The sequence below is a fragment of the Microtus oregoni genome, unplaced genomic scaffold (assembly GCF_018167655.1).
Source record: "Microtus oregoni isolate MIOR12 unplaced genomic scaffold, Mior012 000037F_ref0000500, whole genome shotgun sequence".
NCBI classification, from domain to species: domain Eukaryota; kingdom Metazoa; phylum Chordata; class Mammalia; order Rodentia; family Cricetidae; genus Microtus; species Microtus oregoni.
Genome location: NW_024543096.1, coordinates 21,454,759 through 21,470,208, shown reverse-complemented (window position 1 = coordinate 21,470,208; position 15,450 = coordinate 21,454,759). Strand labels below are relative to the sequence as shown.

The window sequence follows — 15,450 nt, the reverse complement described above, 5'->3', positions numbered from 1 at the left end:
CTGGGCACTGCAGGTCAGCAATGGGGCCATGATCTTTATCCAAAACACATGCACGCACGTGCATGCGCGTGCACACACACAGCAATTACACAATACAGATTCTATCTGTGAAGTGGAAATGAGTGTACTTGGAGAAATAATGTCTGTAAAGTAGAGTGCCACATTTGCAGCTTTGTGGGTCAACAGAATGTCCCTCAGCTATTTTTGCCCTTGTGTCCTGGGGCTTGAGATATGCTGCCTCTGCACATTATTTACTTCTGTATCCATGTATTTAGAAGGGAAGCAGAGAGGATATAACAGCAAGTAGAACAGAAAGGCTGGAAGAATGTACTGATGATGAAAAGAAACTTATCAAAACACTTGCTATCTATCTATCATCTATCTATCTATCTATCTATCTATCTATCTATCTATCTATCATCTATCCATCCATCTATCCTACTATCTGTCTGTCTGACTATCTATTAATCCATCCATCTATCCTCTATCTATCTATTTATCTATCTACCCATCTATCTATCTATCTATCTATCTATCTTTCTATCTATCTTGAGGTTGAATCGCCACATATAGTCTAGGCAGCCTCAAACTTGCCTCATCCGCCCCAGTGCTGAGATTATAGGCATGCACCACCACATGTGGCAAATGACAGAATTTGACAGGGCAATATGTTAAGGAATAAAGCAAGGTTTCCTCTCCTAAAAATTTAAATAGGGGCCTTATATAGCAGGACTAGGAAGACATGCATAGAACAGACATGGTTTCCTTGGCAGTAGTCCCTACCCCAGATTCTGTTGAGGTGTAACTCTTGATACACTTCTAGACTGGATACACTCTTCCCGCATTTCCTAGAGCATCTGCACTTGCCCTTGCACAGTGGAGGAATGGAAGCAGGAAACATTCTTGTTTGTATGTCGATTAGTTGTATTAAGGAGTGAAGTAAGAATCAGACAGTGCCTGTCTTCCATCAGCCCTCATCCGTCTTTCCAGAACCTGGGCCCGATTGCCCATTCAATGGGCTAGTTCCCTCATGATGTTCACCGGCCCCTTAGTGTGGGAAGGCTTTTATTCTCTCTCATGGCTGGGACTTTCTCCATAATTTCTCTTGCCCCACAAATCTCCTAGGCAAAATATTCTTCCTTAGGTCACTCTGGCACAGTAAAATGAATCCAATAATCAGCTGTGTAGATGAGGCACTTATGATTGATGATGAATTGATGGGCTTCCCAGTCAATGCTTGTAAATTAAAAGTTATAATAAGAACTAAGAAGGAAGGAAATCAGAAAGCAGGAATTTAAAACGGCATAGAATATTTATATATTAATCCAAAATAATGTTTTTATAATATATTTTTAAGTTATAATTCCTTAATTTCTTTTCTTTGCTTCCTCTTACCCCTCTTAATAGTTTCCCTGATCTTTCTTTAGTTCATGGCCTCTTTTTCTTTAATTGTTTCTATTTGGATTATATATATATATTACATATGTATTACTAAATATATAAGTATATCCTGTTCTGTATGTATAATGTTTATTGTATGTATTTGATTTCAGAGCTGAGCTCTTGGTATTGAGTAGAGACACTATACACAAGATAATGCTTTAAGCGTAATTAAGATACTTTATAGAACAAATGTTAAAATGTCTGACTATTTCAATATAAGGGTCTAGATTGCAAACTCTACTTAGATAAGTACTGGAAATGACTTCAGTGTCCAGTGGTGTGGTGGAATGAATAAGACTCTCCTCCCCATAGGCTCTGGCACTTGAATACCTGGCTCCCAGTTGCTGGCTGTTTGGGGAGACTTAGCAGGTGTTGCCTTGCTGGAGGAAATTTGTCAGTGGGGCAGGCCTTGAAGTTTCAAAGCTAGGGGCCATTCCCTTGCACACTTCTTGCTTGAGATTTGAGAGTGAGCGCGCAGTTTGCTACTCCAGTCACCGTATCTGCCCACTGCCCCATTTTCTTATATGATAGTCATGGACTCTTATCCCTCTGGACCAAAAGCTCAAATAAATCCTTCTGTAAGCTGTCTTGGTTATGGGGTTTAACCACAGCAACCGAAAAGGCATTAGTGATGTACAACACAAGAAAATAGTGTACAAACATTAAAATGACATCCTGAAAAAAGAGGTACTCAGAAGGAAGGGATATAGTCTCTTAAGTTATATGTACAAATGATTTGTTTTTATTAAATAAAATACATTTAACTAGTTAATTAATTGTGCGTGTGTGTGTGTGTGTGTGTGCTTGTGTGTGTCTGTATGCCATCATACATGTGGGGAGGTCAGAGTACATAGAACCACCTGAGGGAGCCAATGCTCTTCTTCTACCAAAAGGATTCCAGGAACTGAACTCAGGTTCTCAGGCTTACAGCAAGCACCTTACTTACTGGGTCATTTAGATAGAACCTAATGCATTTTTAAGGACTCTGAAATAAAGAACTATATTTCAAACTACCTCTAAACAATTCATCAGCCACTATGTAGATGAATTAGTTGTGCCATAAGATTTTTGCCATATGAGTGAGAAAATGTAGTTATGTATAGAAAGAAAAGTTTATGCTTATCTCTTTGCCCCCTAATTGTTTGAAAAATCATGATATATTGAATTTTCATTTAAGTTTGTACATTCTACTGACATTTTATTGCTCAATGTAACTGTCTTGAGATATTCTTTGAGGTAACTTTGACCCGGAAAAAAAAAAAAACAGTGTATCAAGAATATTTCGTCTTTCACTAGTCAGAAAACGTAATAAAGGCCAAAGATCTTGGAAACTCTTCAGAGATGGTGTATAGAGTCAAAGGCAGAAACTAATGTGCCTGAGTCATAGACTGTGGCTTTCCTTCCAGCACTAACCTACTGAACCTTTCAGGAGGACCTTCTAGGGATGCTTACTTTTCATTAGTTTGTAGTAAAATTAATAATTAAAAAACCCTGAACCTAAGTAAAAAAATTTAAAAGTCAGATAGGCTTTTGGAGCTCTCTGATTTCCATGAAGGTGCAGAAATGTATATCATGAAAAATCACAAGAAAGGAATCTTGCCTCAGGATGGAGTCCACTTAGATCTCACACATACCTGGTATGGATGGTAGAGACGATAATAAATCTAAATCATCTTAGACAGTGAAGACAATGTCAGACAACTTTCAAGTGAGACCTACATGGGCGTTGAGTTGATGTTTAGATTTGGGAGATGCCAGATGGGGTATATCAGTTTTCTGCATAGTTTGACATAAATCTGCAGTGAGCAGAGGGGATGATAGGTTGAAAATATGTCCTACTCCAGGATTTATTTTCTTTCTAATTCCTGTAACGATTCCCTATTACCTAATATGACAAACAATAGTACTTAACTGAAGACCTTGACAGGAAGTGATTATCCAGTTACTAACCAGCTGACTGGTCAAGGAAGCATTTATCTTGTGTTTGGTTCCCTAAGCATTAGAGATTTCAATTACACAACATCGAAGATTAAGTCAAATTAGAAAATGAGATGTAACAGTGTCAACAAAAGCTGATGGGTATAACATATATCTCAGGCTCTAAGGACAAACCTTCTATCCATCACTTGAAATAATTCCTTTATTCTGGCTATAGAGCATTGTAGTGTTAATGGTATCTTTAAGCTAAAAACAATAAGTAAAGGGACCTTGTCCTGGTCAATGAACTTCTGGCCTGGAGCAAATTACAGTGATTTAATTTCCTGTTATCTAGCAGGGACAAAAGGATTAGAGGTTGTGCACAACACAGCTTTGCCCCTGCACTCAATTAAGCAGACTGCAAAGTACAGGTGTCTGCCCTACCCTTGGACAAGCATGAATGAACATGCAACCTCGAAGTAAAAAGGTGCTTAAGTAAATGAAAAAAAGGGGGAAAATGCCAAACTTTGCTTACATGTAAACTACAATGAATTTAAGGAGGCCCAAGGTTCTCCTAGACACTAGTCTGCCAGGTAGAGTGACCTGGGTATAGTAGATTCAAAAAGACTGAAATATGAGACTGCTTATATTATATCTTATCTGTGCTAAATTGGACATGCTATTGAAGTCTTTGAGCTTTGGTTCTGTCAACTATAAGTCTGTGCTAATAATATCTTATGAAGACATTGTAGTCGTTAATTAGACAAAGTACATCCAGTGACTTCACCAGTGGCCTATATAAATTTAGCTGTAGCTAGCTGTTCTTTGATGATATATTCCCAAGGGTCATACTTAATATCTATAAGAGAAGATACTTCAGGAGAGGGTGTGGTTTTCCAGTTATCTTTAAATCATGCTTACTATTAACTCCTAAGATCAGTCTTGGGCATTGCTGTCTCAAGCTGGGATCAGTAGAAGCCAATGCAGAATCCGAAATAGATGAGTAGATTCTTGGCAAAGACAAAGTTACTTCTGAGAGGAAGATGATCAGGTTGGAGGTAAGCGGCAATATCAACCCACAATGTAGCATTTTTGGGTAGAAAGGACAGGCAAGGATTTGAGAAATAATTGTGACAGAACTCACACTTGGCATCATCTAAGTACTTGGAAGCAGGACAGACTAAGGTGGCCAGGAAGGTTAAAAAGTTATTACCTGACACAAAGACCATCCACAGTTCCATGGAGACCCATTTCTTCCTTCCTGAAAAGAAGGTAATGGAAGATTATCCAACTGATTTTTTTCAAAATATTTATATATTTATTTATTTATGATGTACACAATATTCTGTCTGTGTATATGCCTGCGGACCAGAAGAGGGCACCAGACCCCATTACAGATGGTTGTGAGCCACCATGTGGTTGCTGGGAATTGAACTCAGGACCTTTGGAAGAGCAGATGATGCTCTTTATTTCTGAGCCATCTCTCTAGCCCTCCAACTGATTTTTATGGTGCTCTACTGGACTAAAATCTATTGATACATATTTGACCTCCAATATCAGGGTAAGATTTGTATCATTTAATATTTCCAGGTATAGCTCAGGATGATATATTTGGACAGAACTACTCTGAATTGGCTCCCTTTACAAAGAACAAAACCTACTGGCATCTTGGTTTGACTTGGGTGTGGGATCCAGAACTTGTTCATGGTTTTCTTGGCAAGGTCTCCATCTCTCTCAACACTACTGTGCTGTTGGCATTTAAGACTGTCTGGGTCAAATGTGATCCTTAGTAGGTAAAATAATGACTTTGAAGAGTGACCTAGATACATTTCCTCAATCCACACTGATGTATTTTACTATACTGTCTAAACACAGTGGTGTTATGTATCCATAAAGAGATGGTTATAAATTTTCCTGTAATTTTTTTTGCATAGTGTTGAGAAAGTCATCCCTTTCCTCTTTGTTTCTATTTATATGAAAAATAAAAGGACTGAGCTAAAAAATTTGAGGAGATATTTCACTATAATGGAGAAAATAATATGGAGCATTTGGTATAAAAGTATTAATTCATGGATTGTAATAAGGGAAAATTTGTCTTTTTGAAGACAAACAATTGCAAAAGTATGTAATCAGGATTCATCCTAACACCAGCACCTCCACCATGTGTGTGCACACGCACAAATATCACTGTACAATTAGCAAAAAGAAATAACTACCAAATGGGCATGATAACGATGGGCTATACTAGCTGTGGACCAGAGAAGAAGTAAAGAACCTGCCTGGATACCTAGCCCAGGAATTAATAAGAGAATAAATTTCCAAATGGCTATGATGGGCAACTATTCTGTAAGACATAATGCAGTGTTTTATGAAATCCAGAATATCTAAGGGGAAGTACATAATACGACAGGACAGTGTTATGGCCCCAAATACCTCTTCTTAGACAAACAGCCATTGAACTAGAGAAATCTTTCTGGAAAAGCTAGTGCTTCCTGGAGTAGCTTTTATAATCTTTAGGCCAATTGATCCACATCGTTACTTCTGAATAATTAAAATGGGACTTTAGAGTAGTCATGTTCTTCAGTAAGCGGGCAGAATAAGGCTTTGTGTTTGAAAAAACACTGATTCCCAAAGTGTGTTTGCTGGACCCCTGTTGGTCTTTGACACCATTTAGGAGCCCATAATAACCTAACTTCTCTGGCTACATATCTACCCGAGGTCTACATTTCCTTTTGTACTTCAACCACAATGACAGATCACAACAGATTTAAGGAGCATATATGGGAGTCCAGTTGTTTTCTATCTAGTAAAAATACTTGAAAAAATATAAGAAAGTCATCTTCTCACTAATTTGTACTGAACAATGAAGTTACTTTTCCTTTAAAAAGATGCTATGTATTTGAAAATAAGTCAGCTAATTAATTCTTAAAACTATTTAAAATTAATGGTATTAACTTTCTCAGGTTTATTTTTTAATGCATTAAATATTAATGAACATATATTGCATATTAAAAATAGTCCCCGAGGTTTACAAACTGTGTATAAATGGTCCAGACTAAAAAGGTACTATTACAGAAGACTATTAATTCAAATCTCTCTGAAGAAGTAATCAGACTCTAATAACAGTAAAATCTAACAGTATATTGATTTCTGAATGCAGAGGTGTTATAAAGTCTTGGAGACATAGTGGCTACTCTCTAGGTTTTAGGTTATTTATTTGACAAAGAATGGGCTGACCAAACAGGAATGCGATATCTGCTTTTCAGAGTTCTGAATCCCACCACCTTACACTGGATTTGAGCTTTGAGTAAGTCTTGACAGGCAATCAATACCAGTGGGCTCCACACACTATTCACCTTCATTTTTAGCCTTTACAGTAACCCAAGGACCACAGAAAATGTACTGCACACACACCTTCATTTCAATCAATACCAATGGGCTCCACACAATATTCACCTTCATTTTTAGCCTTTACAGTAACCCAAGGACCACAGAAAGTATACTGCACACACACCTTATCGAACTGAGTGAATAAAAATTGAGACTAACACAAAGAAGATCTTCTATTGATACTGGTGTGAAATATTACATTTTGAAAGATCTCTAGGTTGCTGTCTGAGATCTCATTGGTTAGATGGATAAAGTACAAAATACCTCTTGGTATTTCATTGGAGTGCAGTTTACTGAAAACAGTAAACAGAACAGCTAAGCTTCATCTTCAGAGCAAATATATTTATGAGTGTAGGCCAGTCTCAGCAAACAAGGCTAATTGAGACAAACTCCAAAATAAATCTATAAAAAATCAATTTAGAGTGGTAATAATTTCAGATGAAATATGAAAATAAATGAACTATTGTTGATTTGTAGTCAATGTCTTATTTACAGTTTTAAATAACAGAGTTTTTAAAAGGACATGCATTATTGGATTTGCTTAAATGAAAAGAAGACACATCATTTGAAACTCTGAACAACTAAGTTGATTTCCAGCCCAGGTTTCATATTAAACTAAATGATGTGGCTGTCACCATTCACAGTGACTCTAGCCTTCTGTGCTCGGTAAGAGATAGAATGAGTAGGTCTTCCTGATAACGTTTGGAAGTGTCTTGTCTTTTTCTTTTTTGTCTAATATGTCTCTTTCTGTGTTACAGAATTATAAACTATATTATTCACTATGGTAGAGGAGATCATTGCAGAACAATGAAGGATGCTATCAGGTAAGTGACACTCTCCAAGGGACTTCAGGACCACCTTCATTGAGAATGACTGTATCTCAAGCAAGTGGAGAAAGCAACTCAGTCGGTAGATCATGGGATTCTTAATCCAAGCGTTGTGGGTTTGGGCCCCATGTTGAGCACCAATTTGTAGGAGGAGGCCTGCTTGTTTGTCCCAGCCACCCAGAACCAAAATAATCACACAGAAATTGTACTAATTAAAACACTGCATGGTCCATTAGCTCTATCTTCTGATTGCCTAACTCTTATATTAATTTAACCAATTTCTATTAATTTGTATATCACCACATTGCAGTGGCTTACCAGCAAAGATTCTAACCAGCGTTTGTCTCAGGTGAAGGATCCATGGCTTCTCCCTCTCCCTCTTCTTCCCAGCATTCCATTTAGTTTTCCCCACCTAGCTCTGTTCCCTTATAGCTCTGCTATAAGCCCAAAGCAGTTCCTTTATTAACCAATGAAAGCAACACAGACAGAAGGACCTTTTGCCATCATTTTGCCATTAAAGAATTTAGATTTTTCCATAAAATAATTTTGACTCATTTATCACTGTGTCGTTTCCTTTACTCTTAAAATTATTTTATTAATTGTACATATTTGTGGGGTGTGGTGATTTGATCCATGTAATTAATGTGTAATTGTCAAGTTAAGATGTTTAACATTTCCATCTCCTTAAATGATTAAAAAACAAATCATCCCCCTTCCTCGGACTATCTTGGAAAGAGTTGATGGAGACAGGAGCTAATCATACTTCTGATATAAATCCAACTTTACAGTTTCTCTGTTTCAGTAAAACCTGTATCACTTGCTTAAGGAATTTCAGCATTTACTATTTGATTTGGTGAAACTCCAAATGACTCTGACCTAAAGGATCTCAGTCTAGGGCAGTGGAACAAAAAACCTTTCAAAGACTATGCTAAATCAGACTCATCAGCTTATAGCCTGTCTACCACACTACTGCATTTTAAGTAACCAATTATTATGTGAAAATCTAGCTCTATGACACTAAGGACCTGCGGGAGTCATGAACTCTGTATGATTATGAAAACTGAAATCTTCATTAAAGGACACAGGAAGTTAATTAAAAGATAATTAAAAGGATGAGGATTTTTGAATCTCTGATATTCTCTACTTATTACGTACATCTGCAATGCTGAAAACTGTGGTCAATGCCAGGTCAAAGTTATTAAGAGTTTCTCCTGAGGCAGTTTTAGCCTTTTGGCTTTGTTTGAGAATAGGAGTCAGATGTTTAAATAACTTACAGTCTTCTGACACTGTATCAAGAGAAGGAAGGATCAGTCAGTTTATAATATGTGCAAAGATTCATTTAATTCTATGAGATCTATGCAGGAAAGGAATCTATGATGGACTACAAGCAGATTTTATATCTACATTGCAGTGCACTTTGAGACAGCCTGGATGGAAGTCTCTGATCATTATACACAGATGCTGTGGGACAATGATCTTGACCCTGTAAAGATTTATTAGTTGTATTTTAATAAAATGCTGATTGGTCAGGGGCCAGGCAGGAAGTAGAGGCAGGGCAACCAGAACAGGAGAATTGAGGGAAGAGGAAAGAGTCAGTCTGCAGTTGTCACCCAGATCCAGAGGGAGCAGGATGAGAACACCTTGCTGATGAAGGTAACAAGCAACGTGGTGAACATAGAAAAGAATAATGGGCTAATTTAAGATGTAAGAATGAATCAATAAGAAGCCTGAGCTACTAGGCCAACCAGTTTATAATTAATGTAGACCCACTTTGGGATTGAATGACTGCGGGACCGGGTGGGATAGAAACCTCAGCTAACACACAGATGCTATGTAAACAGGAATGGGATCTACAATTATCACTTTAGAAAACTAATTAGTTGACACCTTTATCTTCTTTATACAAAACAGATTTTCACTGAGAACAAAAGCAATAGAGATAGCACTACAGCCAAGGGAAGGTTTCTGGAAATAAAACATAGAAACTAATATAAACATAAGATTGATCACTAAGAGAAGACTGCTGGCAAATGAGCTTTCCCCCTGAAGATATCAGGGTTACAAAATAATTTCTTCAAAAGGGAGATGCTTATCCCTGCCTCTTAAAACCTTTACTTTCCTACTGCACTGGGTTTGGTCTACTGTAGGACCAGTCGTGCCCAGATAGAGAGGCATTGCTGCTTAATGGCCAGTGTGCTGGGAGCCCGACACAGCTGTTGGAGTCTCAGGTATGTCAGTCACAGTGAGACTGCTGAGCTCTACCTGGTTTTCTTCTCTTCAGAGTCGAGTGATTCTTCTTTTGAAACCCTGACTTCAGCTGAGGGACTTTGCAGACATTTCCTTTCTTCACTTTGGGGAAGGGTTCTTATTTCCACAGGTCAAGCATCCAGAAACCATGTTCTGCCTCTCTTAAATAATGTATTATTTTCTCGGACAGGGAAAGAACACTGAGTGATACTTCTACTGTCTGCTCCTGCCCTTGTTTATATACGAAGAGACCTCTCTAGGACAGGATGTGATCAAAAGCATATGGAACATGATTTACAAATTCTCCCATCGTTGGATAAAGCCTAAGTTTTCCTCCACTGTCTTCAGCTCCTCTTGCTCCAAGTACAAGCTGTGATTAGAGACCAGAACTTCCTGGGTGCATTAAATAAATTGGCTGTAACTACGTATTTGCTGTAGCCCATAAACTAAATTGTCTGTAGCAGAGCTTACTTTTAATGATGAATAACACCCCCATGACATTTTCTGGCAGAGGGGGCGCGAGAGAGAGACAGAGAGAGACAGAGAGAGAGAGAGAGAGAGAGAGAGAGAGAGAGAGAGGAGAGAGGAGATACCCAGAGAGAGACAGAGAAGGAAAAAGTATGACTATATCACAGAATTTTAATTCTAAAGGATGGATCATGTTGAGGATTTCAGTACATTTTCTAAGTGGGTGATACCTTCTTAATTAGGTCAACTTCTTGGACAGTATCCTAGAGCTGGGAATGTAGCTCAATGACAGAGTACCTGCCTGACCTGATGGAGTTTTGGGTTTCTTCTCCAACAGTATATAACAAGTAAACAATATGACATACCACATTTCCATGCAGAAAGGGAAGGAATCTGTTTTTCAGAAAACCCTGTACAATATTTCACTCAAAATTTTATGCCAAATATTCAACAATTTCTACAAGGTTGACAAATTTTTCTTTGAAGAATTTTGAACAATGCCATAGCCCAGGGCATTGTTTTTAAAATCCAGAACCCTGCATCAATAGCATTGCATGTGTAACTAGATGATTCACTGGGGGGAGAGTGAAGCAGTGAATTAACAGGGCTTAAGTTAGGTTCTTTCCTCAGAATCTCTCTTTGATACTTATGTAACTATTTAGTCATCTTCTTTCTGGTTAACTCTTGAACTGAAATCTATTTTCATGGTTGTCTTGCCTGCTCTGTGTTTCTGTTATTATTATTATTGTTGAGGCAGGGTCTTTGAATGTAGCCCTCTTTGTCCTGAAATCTGCTATGTAGATCAGGATGGATTTGAACTCCCGAGTGCTGGGATTGATGGCAAGACCACCACACCTGGCCTTCTGTTATTCTAAAGTACAAATTGTTTACTGGCAGTTACTGAGTTCTGTATCACATCCAACCATCCAGCTACAATCAGTGGACAGTCCCCTCTGCCCAGGTCTTTGCTATTATGTAGAGTGAAGCATCCAGATGACTGATGTGTTAGCTGGGTTTCTATGTAACAAACCATTTACCAGAAAATACTAAGCAGAAAAAAACTAACATCAAACTTTAAAACCAAGAAAAGAAATAAAAAACAATTTAGTTACTTCCGAAGAGAAAATGTTAATCAAATATTTACCTGCTAGCACGACATTCTTCAATAGTAAACTAGAGTTCTTAGTGTGCTACTGATGGAGTTTTGAACATTCAACCCCAAAATGACACGTTGGTCGTGATTGGTCTATGTTTCTCTCATCCTGTTTTCTCTTGAAACTAGCCACAGAATCTTGGAGGGCCTCTCGGACTGCCTTTCTCTTCTTTGCTAGAAGTCCCTAAGTAGTAGTGTCTGATCTAATTATCCTGAAGGACAGTCAAGAGCATCTAAACAAACAGGTTTATAAGCTACCCCATTCTGTTACTAACAGACAGATAATACCCTTGTTCTGAAACCATACACTGTCCACAGAACAGCACTGTGGTGCCATTCTTTATGCTCTCCTTTCTGAAGGCTTCCATCTCACCCAATCCTGCCCGTCTTTGGCTCATCTCTTTTGTTATAAGGATCTCAGCCATGAACCTAGCAGTGGGCCATGAAAGGTAATACTTTTCTCTCTTATATTAAAATCTCATTGATTGCAAAAAATAACATTGAGGTGGTAAGACAGTGTTTATTAAGAACACAATCAACATCGGTAGAAAGACTAACTTATTTGTATGTCCTCGAAAGTTAGAGCAGATTGAATTGTTACATGAGGCAGGAGGAAGAGGAGACATGGAATTTACTACTGCTTTCTTAGGAACCAACAAGGGTATATTCTATCAAAGAACTATAAATCTACATCTGAGCCAGCACTCCCAAGGAAAGGGCCTTATGTGTTGTTGTGGAAGCTACTGTTACTCTTGTGATGGGTTCTACATGCTTTGTGTGTTTATATTCTGTTTTGCCCACAATCCAAACAAATTGATGTCCTCTGCATTTCCTCACTTGGTCCTACATCTGCCCGAGTTTATGTTGGAAAGGCCTTCCCAAGACAGGAAAACTCATTGGAAATACTATCAGAGCATATAAAAGGAGATAGACGACCATTCCCTAACATGCTAGGATGATCTTACCAATGATCACACAAATGAAAAGGAACAGAGGAGGAAAAAGCATTTTTTACCTTCATATTGCAGAGAAGATAGATGCACTTTGATGAAATTGAGGAGAACCTAATATCCTTACATGTAACTGGAGAAAGAATTAATTACAGCCTTTGAATAATAAATTGGCTAAAGAATTCCAAGAATTATAAAAGTATTCAGGCATAGATTGAAGAATCCTATTTTTGTGTAGTTATCTTAAATATAGAAACCAAAAGGGGAACAGAGAATCCTAATTAAAAAGTGTCCATTTCAAATATTAATTTTAATATTGAAAGAAACTTAAATATCATTCGCTAATGGAGATAGTAACTAAATTATGGTAGCATAAATGGAGTGTTGACATGCACTTGAGGGAAACTGAGGCAAGAAGATTACTAGAGACTGGGCAACAGCAATATTTCCTTCTCAATGTTTATCATACAGGTACCTGATAAAATATTTTGCTGTATTATAAAATCATGGGGCAAATCATGAGGGTAAGTGTAGCAGTGAAGGAAAATACTTTCTTTGTCCCTCTTTTATTCTTCTCTCATACATTACATCCTTACCGCAGTCTTCCCTCTTTCCACTCCTCCCAGTCCCTACCCCACTTCCCCTCTTCCCCAGATACACTTCTTCTCCATTTTCCTTAAGGGGGGGCACTCAGGGCTATTTGCTGAACATAGTCTAACAAGTTACAGTAAGACTAGGCATAAGCCCTCATATCAAGTCTGGCCAAAGCAACCCAATAGGAGTAAAAGGGTCCCAAGTGTAGGCAAAAGAATCAGAGGCATCCCCCACTCCTATTAGTAGGGGATCCCATAAGAGCACAAAGTTACAAAATCATAACACATATGCAGAGGACCTAGCTCAGACCCATACGGGCTCCCTGATTGTTGCTTCAGTCTCTGTCCGGCCCCATGAAGCCAGCATATTTGATTCTGTGGGCTGTGTTCTCATGATGTCCTTGACCACTCTGGTTCCTACAACTCTTCCTCCCCATCTTCTGCAGGGTTGCCCTGGTTCTGCCTAGTGTTTGGGTATGGGTCTCCGCATCTGCTTCCCTTGATGGATGCTACCCTTCTGATGACAATTAGGCTAGGCATTGTTCCTATTCCTGGATACCAAGGCAGTATTGAGCATGGGCTCCTTCTAGTGGAGTGGGCCTCAAGTTAAACAGGTAATTGGCTGCCACTCTTGCAAGTTCAGTGCCACATTACCCCAGCACAACCTGTAGGCAGGATAGAATGTGGGTCAAAGGTTTTTTGGTTGTGTTGATGAGAATACTGTGATTAATCTAGTTAGAAAGGTCAAAAAGGAAATTCTGCATATAAGCCAAACTACATGTGGAGACATGCTTAAAACATAAGCAAACAAGAGTTTGTTAGGATGGTGGAATTACATGTTTCTGCATACATTTTCTAAATATACTTTATAATATTTTATGCATTTTATAAAATAATTACCATTTTGTAATGCATTTTATATCTCCCATTTCAAATAATTTTTGTGAGAAAATTAACAGGGTTCTTATTCACATACCCATTCTGGAATTTGTATGTCTTCTTGTATCATACTTATTTTTGAACCTGACTTAAATTAATAAGCTGTGAAGTGATTCGGTCCTAGACGTCAGGAATCAGGAGTAGACAGTGTAATAGAGCCTGGGTTGTGGCTAATATTTTGAGAACATATACTCACGTTTTTCTCTTGCCACCAGGCAACAATAATTTTCTCATGTGCATCTTAAAAGTTTGTATGAACTCCTCCAAAGATTAATTATCAAATGCTTTCATATGGGTATTTCTGCTTCGGAGTGTCATCGACTCTACCCTCTGCGCTTTTCATCTGACAGCAGAGAAGGTAAATACAGCTATTAAAGCAAAATTAACTTTGAACACACTGATCCCTAATCTCTGTTATTAGAAAGGAGACAACACTCTTTCCTGGATTGGATAGAGATAACCCCTTCCCTCACTCCCGGCAGCCTTCTTCATGGCTCAAAGAAGTTCACAGGCAATGGAACTCATGATGTTAGTTGGAAGACAAGGAAAAGAGCCTTGTCCAGGGTCCAAGTACTCCCAAATAAGCACAGGGTAATCCAATTTGCTAGAGATTTAGGTCAATACAGTGAGCTCACAAGGAGAGGAGGAAGGAGAAAATGTAAGATTGAAGAAGCAATATGCATTTCAAGCATGGGACTTCTGGGAACTGGACTTCTCAGAGGTGTTACTGATCTTGCTCTCCCAATGCTGTGAGCTGGCCACTTCAGAAGCATTCCTGTTACTGGGAAGCCCTGGGTGTGTGATGCTCCTTGCAGGCAGGTGCACTCACTGGCGTCTGTGTTATTTTTGTTCTCATGTCTTCCTCCAGTACTTATCACATATGTGCTTGCACTTTGGAAGCTCTTGGGAAACCGCTGTGATTATTCGTCCTGCTGCTATAGAGACTTTTGTTGCAAATAAAAATAGGGATTATATGGAGGAGGCAAATTCAAGTTTGGGAGCCATATTTATTGCGTTGCTGTCTATTTTTCTAAAGTGACCTTTTGAAAAGTTTGGGTTGAGAGTTGGAGAGGAATCCACAATAAATTTGGGAAAGCTCAGACTGAATGTGGTAAGACTAATAAGTTTTATATTCTATACCCAAGGAAATGGTGAAAGTTATTCCTTGCTGTTTCTACTTTTGTGACTTAGGAATAACTTACTATTTGGAAACTACAATAGTAACTTCTGCTTTGGGAAAAATACCAAGTGACATAAATTTAGCCCTTAAATCAGATTCATATTTGGTGTAGCAGGTGTATTCCCCATGTGCTTTTTTTTCAGTATCTGCATCTTTTCAGCAACTCAGAGGAGCTTTATGTAATTCTTTCCCCAACTATATTGCTATTAACTCTTTTATTCTTAATATGCATATTTATTCAACATTTGCTAGTGTATCATGCATTGATACTGGGCCTGGAATTTTTATAATATGTCAAAGGAAAAGAGTCATGGAGTTATTAGATGCTACAATGAAAACAGAG

At 38.3% G+C, this 15,450-nt stretch overlaps 1 protein-coding gene across 6 annotated transcripts in view; it reads right to left on the bottom strand.

Annotated features, from left to right (window-relative positions):
* The window catches only part of B3galt1 (beta-1,3-galactosyltransferase 1), a 514,202-nt gene that overhangs the window by 127,913 nt on the left and 370,839 nt on the right, over nt 1-15,450 (bottom strand). For 5 of the 6 annotated variants that reach the window (XR_005972290.1, XR_005972291.1, XM_041631421.1 and 2 more), the window contains one exon: nt 4,574-4,621. The gene's annotated coding sequence lies outside the window, so the exon portion shown is untranslated. The remainder of the gene's footprint in view (nt 1-4,573; nt 4,622-15,450) is intronic. The other variant, XM_041631422.1, reaches the window with a different exon arrangement.